At 39.0% G+C, this 21290-nt stretch overlaps 1 protein-coding gene across 4 annotated transcripts in view; it reads right to left on the reverse strand.

Annotated features, from left to right (window-relative positions):
• Positions 1-21290, reverse strand: part of MIDEAS (mitotic deacetylase associated SANT domain protein) — a 55654-nt gene that overhangs the window by 28844 nt on the left and 5520 nt on the right. The window contains exon 1 of one of the 4 annotated variants that reach the window (XM_010389942.3): positions 783-803. The exons of the other annotated variants lie outside the window; for them this stretch is intronic. The gene's annotated coding sequence lies outside the window, so the exon portion shown is untranslated. Of the gene's footprint in view, positions 1-782; positions 804-21290 lie in introns of those variants that run through there. 4 annotated transcript variants of the gene reach the window in all.

Consider the following 21290-nt stretch of genomic DNA (forward strand, 5'->3'; position numbering starts at 1 on the left):
TACATTTGTGTGGACTTTGGTTCTGCTTTTTCTATTACTAGATAAGAAGACACCAGCATCACAAGGTCTAACTCAGACCAGTTTAGAACTGCAACAATCCGGGAAAGAGATCTAACAAAACTATTAAGATGCAAAGTGTAAAAAGGAGTAAGCTCAGAGATAACCTTAATGAGGAAAAGGAAGATGTACAACTGAAGTTGCTCTTCAGCACAAAACCCAGGATAGTGAAAAGGACATTACCAGGAAGAAAAGAGACTTAAGGTACTTTGAACAAAACATGCTTACTGAACATGCCAGTTCTCCCAGTTACATGCAAAAATAACTATATCCTAAGAGATCACCAAGATAAAAGAGGATTTGTTGCATCCAGTATTTAATGGTAAAAGAAAATATCACAAAATTAGCTTTTTAGTAGTTCTTTCTATATAGAAAAACTGCATAAAAATATCTTCTATGTCATCCTAATAATAACAGTCCATAGTTTAAGCTGCAGTGATAAATGTTCAAGTTGCAGCATGACTATGCTTCAGGAAAGCTCATGCTTGGCAGCTTCACTGCATGAGCACTGTTGGCTCTCTGACTAAACAGGCTTCCCTCCCTGAGGTTGGGGGAATGAGCTCACACAATCATCATCCTAGCCAATTACCAGCTTGGGGGTTTTTTGGTTTGTTTTGTTTTGCTTTAATTTCAGCACAAGAGTCAGCCTGCAGCAGCACAGTAAAATGGCAACACAATTCCAGGCTTAAGTGCTTTGGAGCAGTACACCCCGGACCATTCCTTACCTTTGAATAAAGCACACAGCCAGTTCAAATACTGTAATTCCCAGAAGATACTGTGTCTTGCCTCCAAATATACTGAAGTGTTATGATACTTAGCATTGCTTTTACACTGCACAGAGAAAAAGCAGAACCTAGCATCAGTATATTTTGATTTAATAACTCTAAGATTTGGCAGGCAACATCATCAGTTATTTTCACTTCCAGGAGCTTCTGACATTCAAGAACTTCTCCTGAACTTTCTCCAGATGAACACAAATTGTACATCACCTCCTTTGATACCACAAATATTTTCAGACTTCTAAGGAATTTTTCATATTGTGAGGCTTTCTATTCTACACCTAAAAACAATGTCAAATTAGTTATGCATATACCCAGTGGATGCATATGCAGTATTTTCTGGAATGAAAAATACATAAGGAAAGTAACCCATGGCACCTTACTGGGAAAAGTTAGCGTTACCATTTTTAGCTAAAAACCTCTCTAGTGTATCTGCACTAACGCATTAAAGAAAATCATAAACACATATAAAACACCATATGAGCTACATTTAGCCTAAGAATGCTGAAGGACTTCCTGAAGTATACAACAGGACTATGGAGGTCTCTGCCTGCATCCAGGATTCTGTTCTGAAATTATGAAGTCCTTTCTCTCAGAGCCACTCACTAGGCGGTTACCAGCCCAGACCACCCATCAGCAGATTCTATTCAATCCAAAGCAGAATCACTGAGACATCCCTATCCAGTGCAACTATCTTGTCAGAGTTTATTATTAGCCTGGAGAGTTTGCTATAAAACCTTAACAAAAGTTAAAAGGTTATTTGATTTAGGGGACAAATTTAAAACACTCAGTGGTAAGCATTTAATGTAAAATATCTCTATCTCTCTTTAAAACTTGTTGCCTGTGTATTTAATAACTATCCACCATTATTCCATTTCTGTAAATATTCTCTTAACTAAGGATATGTATATTTGTACAGTTTCACACAACAAGTGAGGTCACATCATGACCTCACACACTGTAGTAACCTTAAACTTTACTCTTTGGCTCACTTTTGCGCTCTCCTGTGCTTTGCTTAGTCCATTTGCTACATCACCTATATCAGGCATGATAAGCAAGTTTAAATTGTGCACATTCCTCACCCTCCTCTGAGATCATTTGCAAACATTTCTCCCTGACAGAATGCTGCAGAAATGACTCAGGAAAGACTAACTTCTCCTCAAACTTCAGCAAAATTAAGGATGCTGAGAATAATAACATGTTGTAGTTGGAGGTGTAGACCATCTTTTCCAGCATCTTAGCTTTTAAATTCCTCTATTTTAGGGTTTTTTTCATGTAAAATAAAGTGTTCCTCTGTTCTAGCTAATGTACATTCTCAGCCTTAATTGCAACAATACTGTCACAGCTCCTTACAGGAAATCTGTCAGATTGGAGTGATGACAATCATTTCTCACTAAGTCCTTCTGCTGCCAACTGAAATTATGGTTCTCCCCTGTAAGCAGCTTGATCACTTTTAATGATGATGATGATGAACAGATTCCAAGAACAATTGTTACATTTAAGACAAATGCAGCAAGCTATACCGTGTCCTTCTGAGACAGAGCAATCAAACTTTCCTTCTCCAATTTGCTCATTATTACGGTCAAATCCCACATTTACGAAACATGTAAAGAATTATAAAGCACATTTTACTAATGAGGAAGAGAAACACAGGAACTAACTCACTTCTAAGATCACACAACAAGCAAGGTCAAAAATTAAGCAATATGTAACACACTAGCTACCAGTTCCTTTTCAAACCTGCAAGAAAACACAGGTTTAATTAAATCTACCTGTGGAAGATAAAAATTGGACGTGCTAGTCACACGTGTGAAGAAAGGGCAAAAAAGTTTTAATTCTTTCAGTGCAATAAGAGGACAGAGGAGGCTCAACAGGGTAGGGTTTGTTTCTGGCTTTCGTGGTTTGCATTTTTGAAAACGACTGGAGACTTAACAGGGCATCACAAACAAGAAACTTGCTCCAGCTAGCAGAAATCTGCCTCTGTGAAACCACCAGCACCAGTCTTGAGTAAGAACAGAGAAAAGAACAAAAGCATGGATCCATTCTCGTGTTTGTAAAAGACTTGCAAAGCTTATTGCACATAGTCTATGCTTACCCTACTGTATACAGAAACAGCTTCAATCCTTCCTTCCAAAGCCTCTCCCGCACACTTACTTTGTCACATTTTCTTCCAGACAGTTAGCTACATCAAAATTCCTGCAGATTGTTTGCAACCTCCCACTCACCACTTTCAGACACCTTGAACAGGAAGGATAACAGCAGAGCACAGAAAATAAACCATGTTTGTAAATTCTATACAGCAAAGCACAGCAATCTATGTCCAGAAGAAAGGCAGGGGAAAACTCAAAGCAACTACAAAACACAACAGTCTGCAAGAAAGCCAAAAACATAAATGGAAGATGCTGGTTTTATGTTCCTGTCACTTTATCCCAAATGGTATGGCATTTTCCAGACATCTAGAATGCCTGTCTCTATAGCAAAAGGAATTTATTCCAGGAGTGTGGCACTACAGAAGAGCAACAGCTGAAGCCCAAAGCAAACAAGCAAAACCGACCAACTGAACAGTCCACAGTTTAAAAAAAGCCCACTACAAAAGAATGTAAGTAGGTATCAATCATCTCCCCTAACACCTCCAAGTATGAAACTAATCTAGGGAACTTATCAGATTCAAGTTCTAGAATCAATAAAGCCTATGAAATGGGGAAGAATTACTTGATGCGTAGCACTCACAGCAAAAAAAAAGGAATCCTACAGCAGGCCTGTAATAAAGACAAAGAGATGAAAGGAAAGCTGCTTCACAGACAGACAACAAAAGGGAAAACACAGCATCCAGGAAGTTGGGCAACTTCCACTGTTTCCTGAAGGTGCCTGCCTGGGGCTAACAAACACATACCTAAATAAGTAGTATGCATGGCAGACGTTTATGACCTACCCAAATTTTCATATGATTGGCCCATTTCTATTGCAGAGAAAGACTGAAGCTATGACTGACTACAAGGGCGCCCCTGCCCTGAGGACACTGTTAAAACCACTTTGCTGCCACTTTCACTTTCCCATTTTCGGAGGCTGGGAATTAATAAAGCTTTACTAAACCACTGTACTATCCAGAGACTCAAAGTGAAACTCATCAGCTCTGTGAGGTGAAACATAGGAGAAAATGGTCATGCTGTGAAGGACTATGTACCAGCAAAATCAGGTAGCTTGTATTGCACCACCAGATTCCACGAACTACTGCTCCAATCGAGACCCTTCCTGACATTCAGCACCAGAGGCTAATTACCCACAGCAAGCAAAATAACACAAAACGTAGAACTACCATATTGTTTGGGGAAAAAATACATACCCAAAGGGAAATATATGAACTACACTTCACGAAGTAATCAATCCAAGGAGAAATACAAAACCTCCTTCAAGAAAATATTTTGGTTTATGGTAAAGGATGTAATAAAGGTGAGACAGTGAAAATGAAGCCCTACAAACATTATTTAATTAGGTACATTTCTGTTCCAATGGTCTTCAAATTCACCAAAGCATGCATTCTGATTCTATTTGGACCTACTACATACATTCATGGATGTGGTTTTATTTATCCCCATCACCACAATTGCTCTACACTCCATCTAAACACACAGATCGATCCTAGTATGGAGGATTTTGGAGAAGGATTTTGGTGTTTTGAATTACGGGGTCTGAAGCATCACAGATGCGCCTCAAAGGGAAGTTTTCAGGCAACAGTTCTATGAGAGGAAAATCATATACTGTTGAAGAACACTCAAAAAATAACCTATTTTTTGAGGTTGTCTTCCTCAATTCAAGCTGGAAACTTGATTACAAGTATTTGCTTTTCAAAACACACCTAGGATTTTCCACATAATTTTATTCTAAAGGATGAGGAAGAGACAAGAAGTTGCTAAAAAGAAAATGCCCATCAAGTGCTGATCAGTCTTATCTTTATAACAACCAAGCCAGACAAAACCTGGCTTACAAAAACAGCTCCACCAGAAGAAAACCCACATGGATGAGGAAGAAAAACTACTAAAAAGACAAACTAAAATTTTAAAACTTAGCAGATAATTAAACAAACAACAAAAGGGGGAAAAAAAGCCACAACCTGGTTTTTCTTAAAGGAACTGACAATGTTGTTTCTACCCGCTATTGAAGGGGAATGTAAGATCTTCAAGTTCATTTATTTTCAAGCAAAACTTTGAATAGTGTTTCCAAAATAATCGAAATTTCATGCCAACCTCATAATATAAAAACAAATGATTCATGATTTGCACCAGACTAGTCCTTTGTCTTGCACTACGAGAGAGGCAGCTCCACAATCCAGCCTCTTGTAAACACATACACAGGAAAGCCCTTCTTTACAAACGGCTTCGCAACACAGACCAAGCTTAGCCTTTAATAAAATAGGTACATTTCTTATACTGGTAATGTTTATAAACTGTACTGAAATTAGGAATATTTGTTATTATAATCTGTCATAATGATAAATGCTGATCTGAAGAGGCTTGGGCAGCCTTAGAGTGCAGAAGGAGCACAGTAATTACAGAGTATGAAATGCTGCTTTCAGGCTTTGTAAAGTTACATGAACATAATTCTTTCCCACTGGAAATGGGTTAACAGTTCTAATTGTAAGCCCTTAGACAGTTATTTTAAGCTTTTTTTGTTTGGAGCTGTCTGGGAAGGCAGTTGTTAGCAACAGAGAGACCAACATGCAGGAATCACAGCAGGCTCCCAAGTCAGAATGGCAAAGAGCAGGCCAAAAGCTTTTCCCTGCCCTCGCATTCACATACCTGACATGACCACAACATGTACTTCAGTCCAAATGCCTCTCTTGCCACAAACACACCAACTGCAGAATTGCATGGACACCCCATGTCATGAGACAGACCAAATCTTTCTGCATTTTAGCCCTGAGAAGAAAACACATCTGAATGCACTGGGCTGCAACGGGGAAGATTGCTACAGGTTCAGCTGTTCCCATCTCAACCTCTTCAGCACTCCAGAACAAAACCAGGCTTGCACAGACGTCCAGTGTAAGGAACAACAAAGGCTGAGTGTTTTACAGATCCCTTTGAGGCTTTGCAAGAGGTAATGGGCAACAAATAAGGGAAGAGAATGGTGAAAGTTCATAGAGACAGTGATACTTGCCATTCCCGGGGGTTTCTTCATGAGAAACATAAATGTACTCAGTACCTCAGCCTGAGCCCTAGGCACAGACATTCTTAAGACCATCAAGCATGCATTATCACTTGCCCAAGTCTGGCTGGACAATAGACAAGACTACACATACAAGCAGGACCCCTGGGATCTGGGATCAGCTTCCAGCTCTGCTACAGACATGCATCTTAAGCAAGTCACTTCAAATTGTTTCATAAAATGAGAATAATACTTGAAACCCAATACATTGATATTAATAAATGTTTTGAGGTCATAAAAGTTGTATTATCTTTAACATTAGCTACTAACAGCCTAGATGGGGATTCTTCCACAAAGAGCTTAGAAGTCTAATTTCAGACACGACGCAATCAAGGTAGTGATAACCAAAGAAGAGGGAGTAAGCCAAAACGTGAAGGAAAAAGGTCACACAACAGCATAGTTGTTCTTTTGTCACATGCCTGCCTCTATCTCACTTGACCCAGAAATATCTCTGTTTATCAGCAGTTATCTAAGCTGAAGCAGTGCTGACCTTGGATTGCCCACATCCACACACTTGCAGCAAACAGATGACAGTATTGACTGAGTGCAGTCAGTCTTTAACAGCACTGACAGGGCTCTAGTTCAAATTTCTAAAATTATGTCTTTTAAGAATTCCTGCAGTCACTGTTGACTATAAAAGGGTCTCTTTACTGTGCTGGTCTGTTACAAGGTACAGTAAGCTCTTGGCCATGACTGGGGCTGTCAGGCATTACAACAATGCAGCTAAGCAAATGCACACTAGTACTGGGAGTAGGAACACTGAAAGATGTGGGCAAGCAGGATCATCACACAGTGGAAAACAGCAAGGTTTTAAGACTTCAGGGGCTCAGAGAGCACTCTGATTTCTTAATCTTTAATTAAAAAATCAAAGCACTCTCCAGGCCTCTGGATTCAGAGTTCCCTGACAGTTACCTGCCAGACACCTGCCCAATCTCTTCCTTTTAGCCACAGGGATTTCAGTGGAGGAAGGAAAAAGCAGATGGTTGGCACCAATACTGGATCAAATACAAAGCGCTTCCTGTAGTGGCTTATTTGTATCCTTACTATGATTATAAAGCACTTCCACTATGGGGCATAAGTGACATCAGCTTCATATGTAACCAGAGCAAAGTCAGAAACTTCCTAAAGATTCAGCTCAAGAAGCCTACCTGAAACCTACCTTTCTAACTAGAAAGAAGTCATTCAAAAACAGCATGAGGAGAAGTATTCTCTATTAAAAACCCTTACAAAGCTATTTTGAACTGAGCACAAGACTCAATTGTTAGTAAAACACAAAATTAAGGTCACGATGATTAAGTTGAATACTATGGAAAAAACTAAAGTTTATGAATTAATCCACCTGTACATGGAATTCTGTGAGTGGTAAACTGATCAGAAGTATCCGGCACTTGCACAGTTTGTTCTGCGAGTCCTGGAATATAAATACACTTTAATTGAAGTCATAACATTTTGGTTCAATAATCCCACATTACACTTTGAGCAGCTGTATTAGCTAAAGATACAGACTATGTGATTGCTATTAACAGGAAGAATAAGTCCTCGCAAATTGTGGGAAAAAAAACCAGGACATAAATAATTGGAAGATCAGAGACTTACTAGAGAAGCTGTTAAGATCATCTGCACTAAACACTTGACCATCTACAAAAGAAATCACGAAGCACTAAGGAAAAAAAAAAGTTCCTTTACATAATATAGTTCTCACTTTGGAATGAAGGGCTAATGAATTAATCACATCTTCAGGTATACGGATTCCATTAACCTGATCCTCTCACACCAAAGAAATTCTGAGACTGATGTTCCTTTACAATCCAGAATGCATCTAGTCATCTAGTTCTAGGCCAGTCTGGATGGGGCTCTGAGCAACCTGTCTAGTGCAAGATGGCCCAGCCCTTGTCGGGGGGGTGGAATGAGATGATCTTTAAGGTCCCTCCCAAAGCAAACCGTTCTGTGATAGTGGATTCTAAAGGATTTTTTCAAACCAGCTAGATAGCACTCTCTTATTTCAAGTAGGTTACTAGTTCAGCTTATGTCCCACGGCATCTGAGGACATTGCTATTTTCAACAAATCTCCAAACAATAAGAATGAACATCCAATCTCTCATCAGCAGGCTGACATTCGTTACACAGTTCTTCCCCATTTGGAAAAGATCTATGAATCCACCAAGGCAGAAAAACATTCTACCAGTTGTTATACCATAGACAAATTTCTCTTGGGGAAAGTAGTTGAAGGAACTTGTCCATAAACAAACTTCATGTTATTGGAATACTCACCATTTATGCAATACTTTGCAACTGTTAAAGCAATATATTAACACCAATTCATTCGACTTCACAATATGTGTTGTGGGCAACTTTCTGGATTTCTAACAGGTAAACAAAGACAAAGCTGCCTGTTTTGCACTAAAAACCAAAGAGGTAGCCAACATGAGGTTTTTCTTTTCTATTTCCTTGATCTCAGTTTTGTCCACAGACTGCATTTGCAAGATGTTGGGTAAAGCATCTTCATTTTGAACAGTTATACCAAATCCAGAAAATACTACAGAACACTACTTTTTAAGTATGCCATAGAACTCCCCCCACCCTGAGGTAAATTTTAAGGCTATTTTGATATAAAAGTCACAACATATTCTAAAGCACATGAAAATTCACCTGTGGAAAAGCTCTAACATTAAGATACACATCAGTGTCATAGTAGAGATCTCTTAACTGATAGTCCACAGATGCAGTGTTCTACAACGCCCTTGCACTCTCCACAAGCTCTGCTTGGAGCTGCAGGCTAAGGGGAAGGGCTCTTGCACTTGCATGATCTGTATTGGTTGGGGTTTTAGACTTTCTTGTTTTTTTAAGAAAATGACAACACTAGCCAGAGGTACTCCCCTTATTGTCCATAGCTTCATTTCCTGCACTATAGTACAGAAACTGAATTACAGCAATTTCTATTTTACATGGTTGCATGGCCTCATAATCACAGTATAACAGCACTAAAGAGTACATAAAGCGTATACTCTGGCAATGCTTCTTTAAGGGATTGAACTACTATTATTCCCTTTTTATTGAAGACAGCTATGTCTGGGAGAGGGAGATTTTAAAATTACTTGCCTTAAGAGGTCTGTGTCAGAGGAGATAACCTAACTCAGTGTCAGGTTAGTGCCCTACCCTTTCTATCATATTTAGTCTCTTACTCAGTTTGAAATCCCATCCTAAGGTTGGCTAAAGTGCACATGAAACCTCTCCAAAACATTTCTTCCTATTTCAGCCCGCCCACGAGACTATATGCCATGAATAATAATAAACTCAAGATAAGCATATAGCAGTCAATGCAGGTTTATTGTGGATCTAAAAATATCATGCTAGCTTATACTAGAGTTGTCACCTATAAGACATATGTGCATATATGCTAGCCTTGGCTGTGGTGGTGTCCAGGGGACACAGAGCAATTCAAGACACTAGGCAGACCTATCCAGGTGCAATCATGACATTGTTACTAATTTTGCCTAGGAATTAGATGACAGTGCTGAAGAATCTCACCCAATTCCTTCCCTGCATGCAATTACAAAATCATATAAAGAAAGAAGGGAAGGAATTTATTTATCTATACCTGTAAGTAGGCTAACGTCGATACAAGTTTTCTTCTGTTTACATCACTTACTATCACCATAAGCATAAAAGCACAATTTGGAATCAGAGAATAAAAAAAGGGAGCTCTTAAATCCTGTAAGACACTGCTTTTAGCAGCTACCATGATATATATATATATTCCTCCCATCTTTGCACCACCTTCCCACTCCAAGGGAAAAGAATTTTTGTTCTTTTCCCACAACTGCAACATCTGAGATACCACAAATAAGAAGCAGCTTTCAGGCCCACAAGGAACGGATGCATTGGAACTGCATGTTTTCAGAGCTCACTTGTGCAGGGACAAGCTTACACATCTTCCACCCCTTGAACTCTCTGACTGAATGTTCTGTTTTACCTGGACAAGTTAAGAGCAATGTGAACTCATTTTTAGCGGAAGACAGCACACATCACAGCAGCTGGAGTACAGGAACAAAGTTTCTTTCAGCAGACTGTGGAAAGGGCTCTGCCACTGCTCCCACTGCCCCTTCTGAGGGCCCCAGAAGTCAAGGAGCACCATGGTCCTTGGCTACTCTTTTGACCTGCAGCAACAAATGTCAGATTTCTGTCATTGAAGGGGTGAGAGGGGGAAGGGAGGGTCAGAACCATCACACATTTGGTTGTGAAATATAGCCAGGTTTCACAGAAAAAAAATAAAATAGGGCCCAGAATTTTTAAAATGCAAACAGTACAGATGAAACTGGAAGTCTCATTTTTCCCCTTTACACAAAAAGATATGTACCTATCACAGCTATTTACTGGGGGGGAAAACCGACAAAAATACAGCAACACAACCAAGCCTTGAGAGCTATGCATGAGAAATGCTGTCACAGTATTGCTTAGAAAGAAAGAACAAGTACTAATTTGCACATAACTGATGACATTTGCCTACTACAGTAGGTGAAGTCGTTAAGTCAATGTTCTTCTTAAGTCTTGCACCACTTGTATTTGTGGTTTTGTTCTCTCTCTGCCCTACTGAAAATCTTGAACATTGCACAAAAGATTCCCTTGCAGACAAAATCTGACAAATCAGAGTCACAAAAGTACTGTCAGAGCCACAAAAATGAACCAAAAAGCAGAAGAAAATTCACGCTCATTGCTAGCTGCACATCAGACCATCAAGGGAAAAAGTTTAGATAAAGGAATGGCTTCTATATGTACATAGTTCCTGCAGGTAGCAAGCTAAGTTTGTATTACTGCAAATGTTTCTAAACTCAGCAGCTCAGCTTAAGCAAAGTTTCCACACTCTCCAGCTGTCTTCAGCTCACCTTCTGCAAGACTTGTGACCCTGGTGTTGGTGTAAAGCTTCACAGTAGCATCAGTGCAGAGACAGGGATTCCTCCCCCCAGCAGCACTTTCAGAGGCCCAGTGCTGAAGATTCACACTTCGAATTTCAGACTGAGGTCAAGTACAATGGTTGGCTACCATTCGTGTTGCAACACGCAGGAAGCTAACACGTGAGAAAAGGCTGAGATGACAAAAAACCTAGCAGAAAGAAGAAAATCTCTCCCTCCTCAAACCACAAGTGTATCAGTCCCTCCAGATGCCTTTCCTCTTGCTCCTACATTTCCAGTACATCTCGTCCATTTTCTAGATTATGATGCCTTCCAGTTAAACATATTTAGTTCCACAAAGACATAATGGCAGTTCAAACTGTTTCAAAAGACATGAACCAACCACCCAATTAAACCACAATAATAACTTCTTAGTGTGTCCCCCTCTTTTTTTTTTTAAGGTGGCTTTTTAGAACTTATACCTTACCTGGAAATAATAAGATGGATTTGGACATATAAAAAGCTACACCAAATAAAAAGAAGATGTTTATCATTTTTGTTATAGTTCTCAGCTTCTTTCCTTGAATAAATTAAAGGTTTTCTAAAACATTTTGCTTGTTAATATATATCTTTTAATTTTATGCACAGATATTTGCATGACAAAGAGGAATTAGCAATTTTTGGTTATATATGGAAAAATGTTGTGTGCCGATTTTCTCAACATCATCGGAAAAACTGCTTATAGTTTCAAATATTACAAATTGTTCAAAATAATTTGAAAAATTTCATACACAAAGCAGTAGACATTGGATTTAAAAGTTCAAGTTTTAAAAGCAGCAGCTGAAAAAATACCACCTGTCAGTTCCTCAGCTCCCAGTATAATTTCACTAGCTCTCTAGTCAAATTCTAAAGTATATCTGCAGCTCTAGTGTTAAAAAGGGAAATTCCCTTCCACACTCCCATTTTTTTAGCTTCCTATGCCTTAAGTAGGTAAAATGACACTTCTGGTGGTCTTCAAAAAAAAATGGTTTAAAATAAAGTCCATAGCAATAAATATACTTTGCTTGCCTAGCTGCATCAGTAAAAATTTCCTCAGCTGAGCATGGACATATTCTTTTCCTGTTCCTTGTGGAGAACTAATCCTTCAGTAACAAAATAGAAGTCCTGTGTGTTTCTTGCTCATAATCTGTGTACTTACAACAGTCTCTACTATTGAGAATGACTTAGCTGTTAAACTAAACTAGCCTAGGAATATTTTCCACCATCATTCTGGGAAAGAATGAGGGGAGATGTATACTTGTAAATGGTTAACACTCTCTTCCCTCTCCCTCCAAGCAAATAGCACACACATACACACACACACACACACACACAAGGCAAGGGAAACAATTAACCTTCCAACTCCTGAATTTTGGCTTCAATTCCCTAAAGTAGCTTCATGCACAAAATCGACATGTGGAAAGAATAATCCACGGTGACCAACTTTGCTGAGGCTTGTGGAAAACTGGCCTGTGCAGCACAGCAAGCTCTTGCCAGAGATCTGCTGCCGCACAGACCTCAGCGAACGTGCACCACAGAAGCAGCACCATGTCCTTCCCAGGCATTCTGGAAAACCTCAGTGTTTAAAAGCAATCACTGACCGCCTCTCCACCTCTTCCCTCCCACACTAAACTTTACCAACCCTTTTTTTTTTTTTCCCCAAGAAAAAAAACCACAGACATACAATTACAAATGTATGCACTAACTTTAAGTCACGTTTTACTCTTTAAGGCATGCAACTTCATCACATGGCCCCAAGGCCTCCTCTGGATTACTGGCACCATGTCTGTCAGGAGATACCATCAATTTATTTTAAGACACACAGGTTGGTGTTTAAATCTACCAATTTGCTTTCCGTTTGAAGCTGCTGTTTTAAAGCAAAATCCCACCAGTAACAATTCCCTCTTCATTAAATAGCTTAGAATTTGAAAATTAAATGATGGACAGTACTTAATTGAAGTATTTATTAAAGGACTCCCCCATTCATGAATAAAAAAAAGAAAATAAACCTGGAATGAACTTTTCCCTGATCCACTATTTTACAATCATAATTCCTTCCTGAAGCAGCAACTCTCATAAGTGCTGTCTGCATATAATTTTAGCTCAGTGCTTTGCTCTATTATTATAAAATATTTTAGGACATGTATCTGTAATTGCTAAATATGTTCCAAATTTGCAATTTGTTTTAGTATCTTATTTTCCTGCATTTTGGACGTAGCAAAACACTGAGTTTCCCCCTGACAGGAGTGCTATGCTCCCTGCTCTCTCCGAGCATACTGAGTACCTCTGGCACACAGAACCCTGTTACCCAGGCCCACTCACACTGCTGTAAAAGAACTGCTCCCAGACACTTTTGTAGGCATCTGGGCACCAATAAATTTTAATGTACATTGCTGTTGTAGCTCATGGCTGGTGTCTCCCTAGCTCACCTAGTTTTTCTAACTCCCTGAGATGCTCATCTCATTCCCACTAGGCAGGAGTAGTGTTCTCTAATCGCTGCTAGAAGAAGCCGGTATAAGCACAAATTTCCATTTATAGATCTCTATTAAAAGGTTTTCTCTCTTGCTCAGGCAAACACTAGGCTTAGTATGATTACAATCCATCTGTGCATATATCTGTTAGAAAAGTTATTTCCTCTTACAGAGGGTTATATTTATTTAGCTGCTCCAGTACAGCTGTTCCAAAGCCACTTGGAGTCTAAAAGCATGCTTTTCTAATGTTGCATTTCCCAATGAAATGCTTCAGCTGCTGAGCAAGAGCCCGAGTGATGGCCTGAAGAAACATTATCTCTCAAAGAGTTTGCGTCCACCGCACAGCTGAGCTTCCCGTTCTGTGAGTCTCGAAGCACAGGCTGCCCGCCCAAAGAGGCACCTGGCAGCTCCCCCTGCCCTCGCAGGCAGCCTGGCGTGCCTCGACCTGTGGCTGCTGGGGACACCCAGGCCCCACCTCCATTAATTCTGTCCCCCCCGCCAGGGCCAGACAGGCACTGAACACCCCTGCAAAGGCAGGCGAGGCTAGAGGTGCTTGCATCACAAGAACAGAGTCCTGCACAGAAAGGAGTTCTGGAATGCACTCATTTCATTTAGGTCTTGAATTAGGATTTTTCATTTTTTATTTATTTTTTTCAATATACAGCCTCTCCTGTTGTTTATACTACTTATTTGGCATTTCTACAAGCTATGAATATACATTTTCAACTTCTGCATTGGAAGGAAAGCAAAGTCCCAAAATGATTAGTTATATAACTTTACAACAAAGTGATAAATTTATTAAAATAAGTTGAAAAGTAGCACTGATAGGACTGAGGAAAAAAAAAAAGAACTGTTTGAAACTAATGTCCAATACACACTCCAGGAAAAAAACCTGTCAAAAATAAAATAACATTCCTGCCTCAAGGCACATTTTTCCAGCAATTGTATTTAATAATAGTAAGGAACTGGGACTGTTGCTGAACAGATAAGCTGACATTGTTCCGGACACATGAGTTTTCCAGATCTTCCTTTTCATATTAAAAAAAAAAAACACCACAAAAAACCCACCACCACAAGTAAGTCTAGGTACTTACTTTAAAAAAACAAAAGAAAAGGATGGTGGAGAAGACACCTTTAAAGCAAAGTGGTCTCAGTGAGTCTGGTCAGCTTGCCAAGTGTTAACATGTGCTTTATTTTATTTCTTCACCTGTTGGGTTTCTTTTAAATTTTGCTTGTGTAACACACAAAAGTCATATCAGTGGTTCTTTTCCTTCGAAGTGATTGGTAACTCATTTGTTTTCACAATTCAGCATTTGGAAGAAATCTTGCAATGCTGGTGTGAGACTACAAGTTAATTGTGTGAATGAATAAAGGGATATGGAATAATTAAGAGTTACAAACAAAACTTTAACTTTTCAGTAAGATAACTGCAAGTATCATCAAGCAAAATGCTTTGAAGTTAGTTATTTCCAGCAATGAAGTTGTTTTCAAATAAACTGACAAAGCAGTTGAGAACTTCTGATGGTGTCAGAATACTGAACATTGAAAGCCGAAAACCAAACTTCTTCCATGACAAACTCCCTATTTACTCCATGGAACCTTGCACCAGCTCTCCAAATCAGGACTGTAAGTAGTAGCTACAAGGAGAACACTACAAGAAAGACATCCTGTTTTTACTTTCTTATGCACAGTGGGTAATAGTTTTGTGTAAATTAATCACAAGCAGAAAATCTATAATAGGAAGAGCAAAGTTTACGCTTTGCAGTTGTTACTGTCAGTTTTTGTTTCTGTCTGCTGGGTCTCTCTAGTCACACAGAGCAAAAGCAGTATCAGTTTCACAAAAAACACAGCTGTGTTTTTGAACATAAATAAAACTTCTCTCAGTTCCTTACTTCCTCACTATCCAATATTACCTGTGTGCAAGACTGCTTTGTCTTTCCTACATTGTAGCCTTTTGTGTCCAGGACCAATTGTGAATCCAACCTATAGCCGTTTCAAGTGATGGTTGAATATTACAAAGGGTTATCAACAAGCAATCTGTCACCAAATATTTTTCCCCCTTTTTCAAGCAACAAAACCTCATACTCTTCAAATCTGTCGTAGGATGCATTGAGCCATTTTGTCTTGACAGACTAGTATTAGATTTTCATTAAAATATAACAACAATATGCAAAAATGTTCAGGGGGGAAAGCAAAGAGTTAAAACCTCCACGACAGCTGCTGCAAAGAAATAGTAGCAAGTAACTTCACAAAATATTCACTAAGTCTCCTGCATTCAAAGTCATTATGCTTTTCCCCTCCAGACAGGGTCAGTATGTTCTGCCAACTCATGAGCTCCCAAAAATAAACCAGTTGAGTAACTAAAGATGTCAATAGATTTTCACATTGCCTCCACACATCCAAACTGTATGGCTTAGATGGTTACTTGTAAACAGCCAGGCATCCTACACTGAACCTAGAGCACTTTCCCAAGCAAATTCTGTCACAATTATTCTGTTAGAGCTGTCACTGAACAGAGAATATCCTTCCACCTCCAAACTGTACTTCTCTCATAAATCAAGTCACTCAGAGAGAACTGTCTTTTTAAAATGCTTTGTAGCACATAGCAAAATGGAGTAGTTCTATTCATCTTCACAATAAAAAACCCCACAACAGAGCAGCTGAGAAATGTAAAAAATGTCCTGAACCCATGCTACAAGGGAGAATGTTGATCCACCACTTTCTTTTCTTCCATCTTTGACCTTTTTAATGACACTACCAAAGTTAGCCAACTGAGAAACAGAAAAGTATGAAAGAACTGCATAAGAGGCAGACTGAAATCACCTAAGTGCACAGAACAAGGGAGATAATAATTTTGTTCACTGACATGATTGAGAACCAAGTAAGTAACCTGGCTAGGGAAACTACTCAATCTGCTCCATGCAGAAATTGGAGCATTCATTTCTATGCATGCATTTCTAGCGTGCAATCCAGAAGCTTCTGTTACACATCATAGATTTCTTGAACAAACATGACAGGATTAAGCAGAGAACCAAAATTCAGGCTTTTAATCACAGAGTCCAGGAAAAAGCCAGTCAAAAGGGCCCACAGCAGACGAATATAGCCAAACATGTATCTGCAATTCAATGAAAAAGTTGCTATTTCACCCAAGGCTTAAGTGCTCTATCTGCTGGAAGTTCACAGAGGGTGCCAGTAACCATTTCTGAACAGCAATGTCAGCTCCTTCTCAAGGAGGTGTGAGAGAGCCTGGGCTCCTCTACAAAGCCTGCTGACAAAACACTCACTCAGCCATGGAGATGCAAATTCAGGCACACATACCGCACCTTCCCCTATCAAGAGCCCCCATCAATCAACTCCTCTGTGTGGGGCAAAATCTCCATTTCTACTCACATGATGCCACTGAGTGTTCAGTCAGAATATGGTTTTGTAGCCTCTTGGTTGAAGACGACTTCCTCACCTTAAACCGAGGATGATAACACGGCACACGCGATGTAAATTACTTGTCAGCAGTGAGCTTGCAAGAAAGGGGGAAGACTGGAAACATTTTGTTGTTGTATGTCCTATGGCATCAAACACCAAATGCTTCCTGAATTGCATTTTGTTGTCTTCTCTTTCAGGTCCGCCTGTCTTTAGTCCTACTTCTCCTATAATCGTCTAACAGTTTGTAGATGCAAGTGTAGACTCATGTATTAGGTACAGGAAGTTCCATGACTGGAAGACAAAATGCTCTTCTGCATGAGGGCAAAGAGCATGACTCGTTCTAAGCTCAGGCTACCTGTTCCTTATTGCTGACCATTTTAGTTTCAGTATAAGCAGCTTGTTGTGTCTAAGTATGAATAAAAGGCTCAATGAAATCATAAATCACCACTTCCCTTTAAGGGTGGGACGCCACAGAAAGAACAATAAAAGCACTTCAGGCTACTAAAAAAGTTTAAGACCAAGATTTTATTTAAGATTTTAAAAGGCTACACAAAGCCATTGCCTTCTTGGGAAGAGTATGACTGTGACATCTTAAATATTTTAACCCAATTAATATGTTAGAAAACTCCCTCTAGCTTCAATTTCCAGGCTATATTCCTGAAACAGATCTCCATAAGAACTGCTGGTAGATGCCCTATCACAGCAATGCAACCTCCACTAGCAAATGAGATCCTCTAATTTGCTTTTGACAAAAGGGACACCTATGGATTGCTTAGCTTTCCAAAGGCCTAAGTGTATCCTGCACCTTTGTAACATATTATTCAAACTAAAATGGTAAAAACCTGCAGAAAACCATAATGCCTCAGAAAATGAAACTAAAACTGTAGGCTTATCTATGCAGCCTGAGACCAGTTGCAGTTCTTTTTTATTAATGATCATGATGTGAAGATGTCCAGTTCCAGCCAGGACAGGGTTAATTTTTGTGGTAGCCATGAGGGACATGGCTAGGACATGGAGGTTACTCTACACCATCTCATGTCATTGCTGGGATGGAGGGAAGGGACTCTCTTCCAGAGAAAAGGGGTTCCTTCCTGTGAGAAAATGTGGTAGAGGGAGCCATTGGGAGCCACTGGCTTACTTTGTTGATCTTACTGCTCCTTTTATCTCATTGCTGCGTCCAGTAAATTGTACTGATCTCAAGCCATGATTTTTGCCCTTTGTGCCTCCAATTCTCCTCTTCAGCCCATCAGTGGGAGAAGAGGGGAAAAAGAGAGAACTGGTGTGTGGTTTGGAGAGTGGGGGCACTGAACTGGGGAGTACCATTTGTAAACCTTGACAGAAGAGCAGAAGCAAAACATCTTATGCAGGTTTGAATTACACTCAACATCCCTCTTCAGATCTCAAACTCAAGAGAATATAGAAAACTGGATTTTCTTGTTTCATAAGAAATTATCTTTCTGTATTTGACACCAAAGGGTTGCTGCAAACATTAGTGCCATCTCTGCTCTTTAGCTGAGTAACATGTGAACCAGTTCAGATACTGAGTTTTCTTCTTTGCTTTTTGTCACATGGTCCTTGGAGTGTGCTATTATGGTAGTATACAGGCTGAAGTAAGCATTTACAATTTGAGGTCAAAATTCCAAATATAGTTTAAATACCAATATCTCTCATGAAGGAAGCGCTAAGAATTTCTAAATCTAAGTATCTTCCTATCTTGGCACTTACTTATTTTGTGTGAGCATGAGAATGCTTGTTTGTTTGTGGGTTGTCTTTTAAAAACAAGAAGTTTTGCCCTTTCATCTAAATGTCATTCTTCCACAAATATCAACAGTAACTTGATAGTACTACAACAATAGAATATTGCTGATCAGGATTGGAACAGATTATTGATTTATCACCACTGGGGTAAAAGAAACACTTCTGTTAAGAAAAAAGCAAAAGCCATTTCAACATCACTTCAGGCAGCACAGAAGCAGCAGCATCTTGCCAACATGGGTGTTTTAACATTAACTTCAAGTGTCAAATACACTGGCCCTTTAACAAAATATCCACGTACACATGGATATTCAAGCAATTGCTGGTGTTGACAAGTATTTGGGCCACTGCCCTTGGTCTCATACTTGCCTAATGATACCTCTGACAGAGATGCCTAGTGGACAAACCCATAAAGTCGCTAAAAAGCAGCAGTGCAAGCTGGAGGCCAGTGAAGGGTCTCTAGCCTTGCTCTGCCACCTCTGTGTTGGAAATGCCTTTGCTTTATGACCAGTCCATCCAAGCTTCATCTGTCTCCTGTGCTTAAGAATTCAGCAAATATATGTTCATGTCACTCTTAGACAAACAAAGACCTGCATCATGGCATACATATGTTAACAGGCAGGCTAGTTCATTTTAAAATGCCAGAGGAGATCACTTGAATAAGGAAACTGAATTTTCCAGTGTGCAATTTATATCAGTAGTAATGATTATGATTATTAAAGAGCTCTTCCAGTTGCAGAGAAAAACTTTACAAATCAAGGTTTCAAATCTGCATTTTACTTCTTTTGCTAACAAAGCTCTCTGTATTTTAATTTCCTCTCTAAAGGTAAGGTAACTAGGTTTATTTATATTGCAAATAAAAAAAGCTCAGATAGCTTTGTTCATCTTTTAAATAGAAAAATAATCATCACTGACTTCAACAAAGCTTCTTGCAAGGCAGCCTCTTATTCACTGTTAAAAAGTGCAAACCTCGAGTATAGTATCAGCTATACCAGACTTCGCAGGTTTTTAATTCCTCAGTTCTTCAAATGTTTATTCTTTACATCTCATATTCAAAATTAAAATAAATTGTTTATAAGGAGTTTCACATTCTTTTTTTATCTTCTTAGGCAATAAAAGGTCTTTTTATTACGGATCAAATTTTTCTACAGAAATATTTACAGTACATTTACTGTAGAAAGAAAGCTGCAACAGCAAAATAAGTCAGCTAGTAGCATACCTGAAATATTTCACTTTTGCCAAAGACAAAGGACTAAAACAAGGAGGAGTCCCATACTTCAAAAGGAAAGAAATGACTTAAATTTCCTTTTGACTCTTAAATGTATTTAGAAAATCACAATAACAAAAGACCACTTCAATGCTGAAATTAAATTGGAAAAAAGTGAGGCCGATAATCAAATGCAACATTTTGCACAGTTTACTTACAATCACACCCTTTATGTGCAAAGGCTTTCCAGTTATTCAAGGAGGATAGCTTAAGCCCCTAATAACCAGAATGCCTAACAGTTCAGTAATACTTCACTAGTGTGACAAAAGTCCTAGCTTTTGTTTTTAATATATTCCTCTTCTCCTCCAGAGGAATCTCAACATCCCTTAAAACATGTTCATTTAAACAAATACTGTTTGGAAAGACTACATTATTTACTCATATATACTTATATTTTCTAAAAATTTGAAAATATAATAGCCTTCCAATAAAAAATCAAAATGAATTTGTAATATTAATTAAATATTATAAATACTATCATTGTCCCCAATATATAGCATGTCTCATGCAGGATAACATCCAGAGTTTGCCACAAAAGATTCAAAGAGAATAATTCAACTCAGAATTTTCAAAGTCATGAAGTCAAACTAAACCATAGGGGCAGTCAGTCTTCCCTGCCAGTTTCACATATGTGAGTATTTGGTATCCTGAGGTGTCATCATCGGAATCTCCTAAAGCAATCAGAATGTCTTACAGCTGTGGCTCTCTCTCCTCTCACCTGGAATTTGGCAATGCTGGGATTTTGTTCTCAAATGGTATAAAACTAAATTTAAATAGGAAAATACTTTGCTAAATTCTTCTCCACCCAAGTGTAGTAATTTCCCACAAACACAGCAAGCTCTCCTTCCAGGAAGTGCATGAAAGAATATGTTATGTAGGGAGAAATAAAAGCCTGAAATCAAAACAGTTTAAAATCCCAAGAGTCTTGTTACATATGGCACTTCATTTTACTTTATTTTCAGTGTGTCTAAGGGCCATTGTTCAGGACGAAGAATCTGAACAGCTACGGGTATTATAAAACTGGAAGAGTAGTTGACTTGCATTACTATAAAACTGTAAACAATACTGCAATTCATGACAAATTACCAGGTGACATATGCAGGGGCTGAAAAGGAGATGCTCAAGGAATCCCAGATGTACACAGGCATAGCAGATAAGGCCACACCTAAGCATACTTGATTAAGTTTGAAATCACACAACATCCTCATGCAACTTGGGATCCAAACAGAAATGCACTTTTACCTATGGACTACACCATAACAAGGCTACTTGGAGATTATTCAGACTTCTGGGACTAGTTTCAACTTTGGACCTCATCATGATGCACTGTGCAGACAAGGTGACAAGCAGTTCAGCAGGCTGACTGCCCCACAACATGCAGCTCCACAGAACAACAGGTTCTGGTTTATCC

This window comes from Corvus cornix, chromosome 5 (assembly GCF_000738735.6).
Source record: "Corvus cornix cornix isolate S_Up_H32 chromosome 5, ASM73873v5, whole genome shotgun sequence".
NCBI lineage: Eukaryota > Metazoa > Chordata > Aves > Passeriformes > Corvidae > Corvus > Corvus cornix.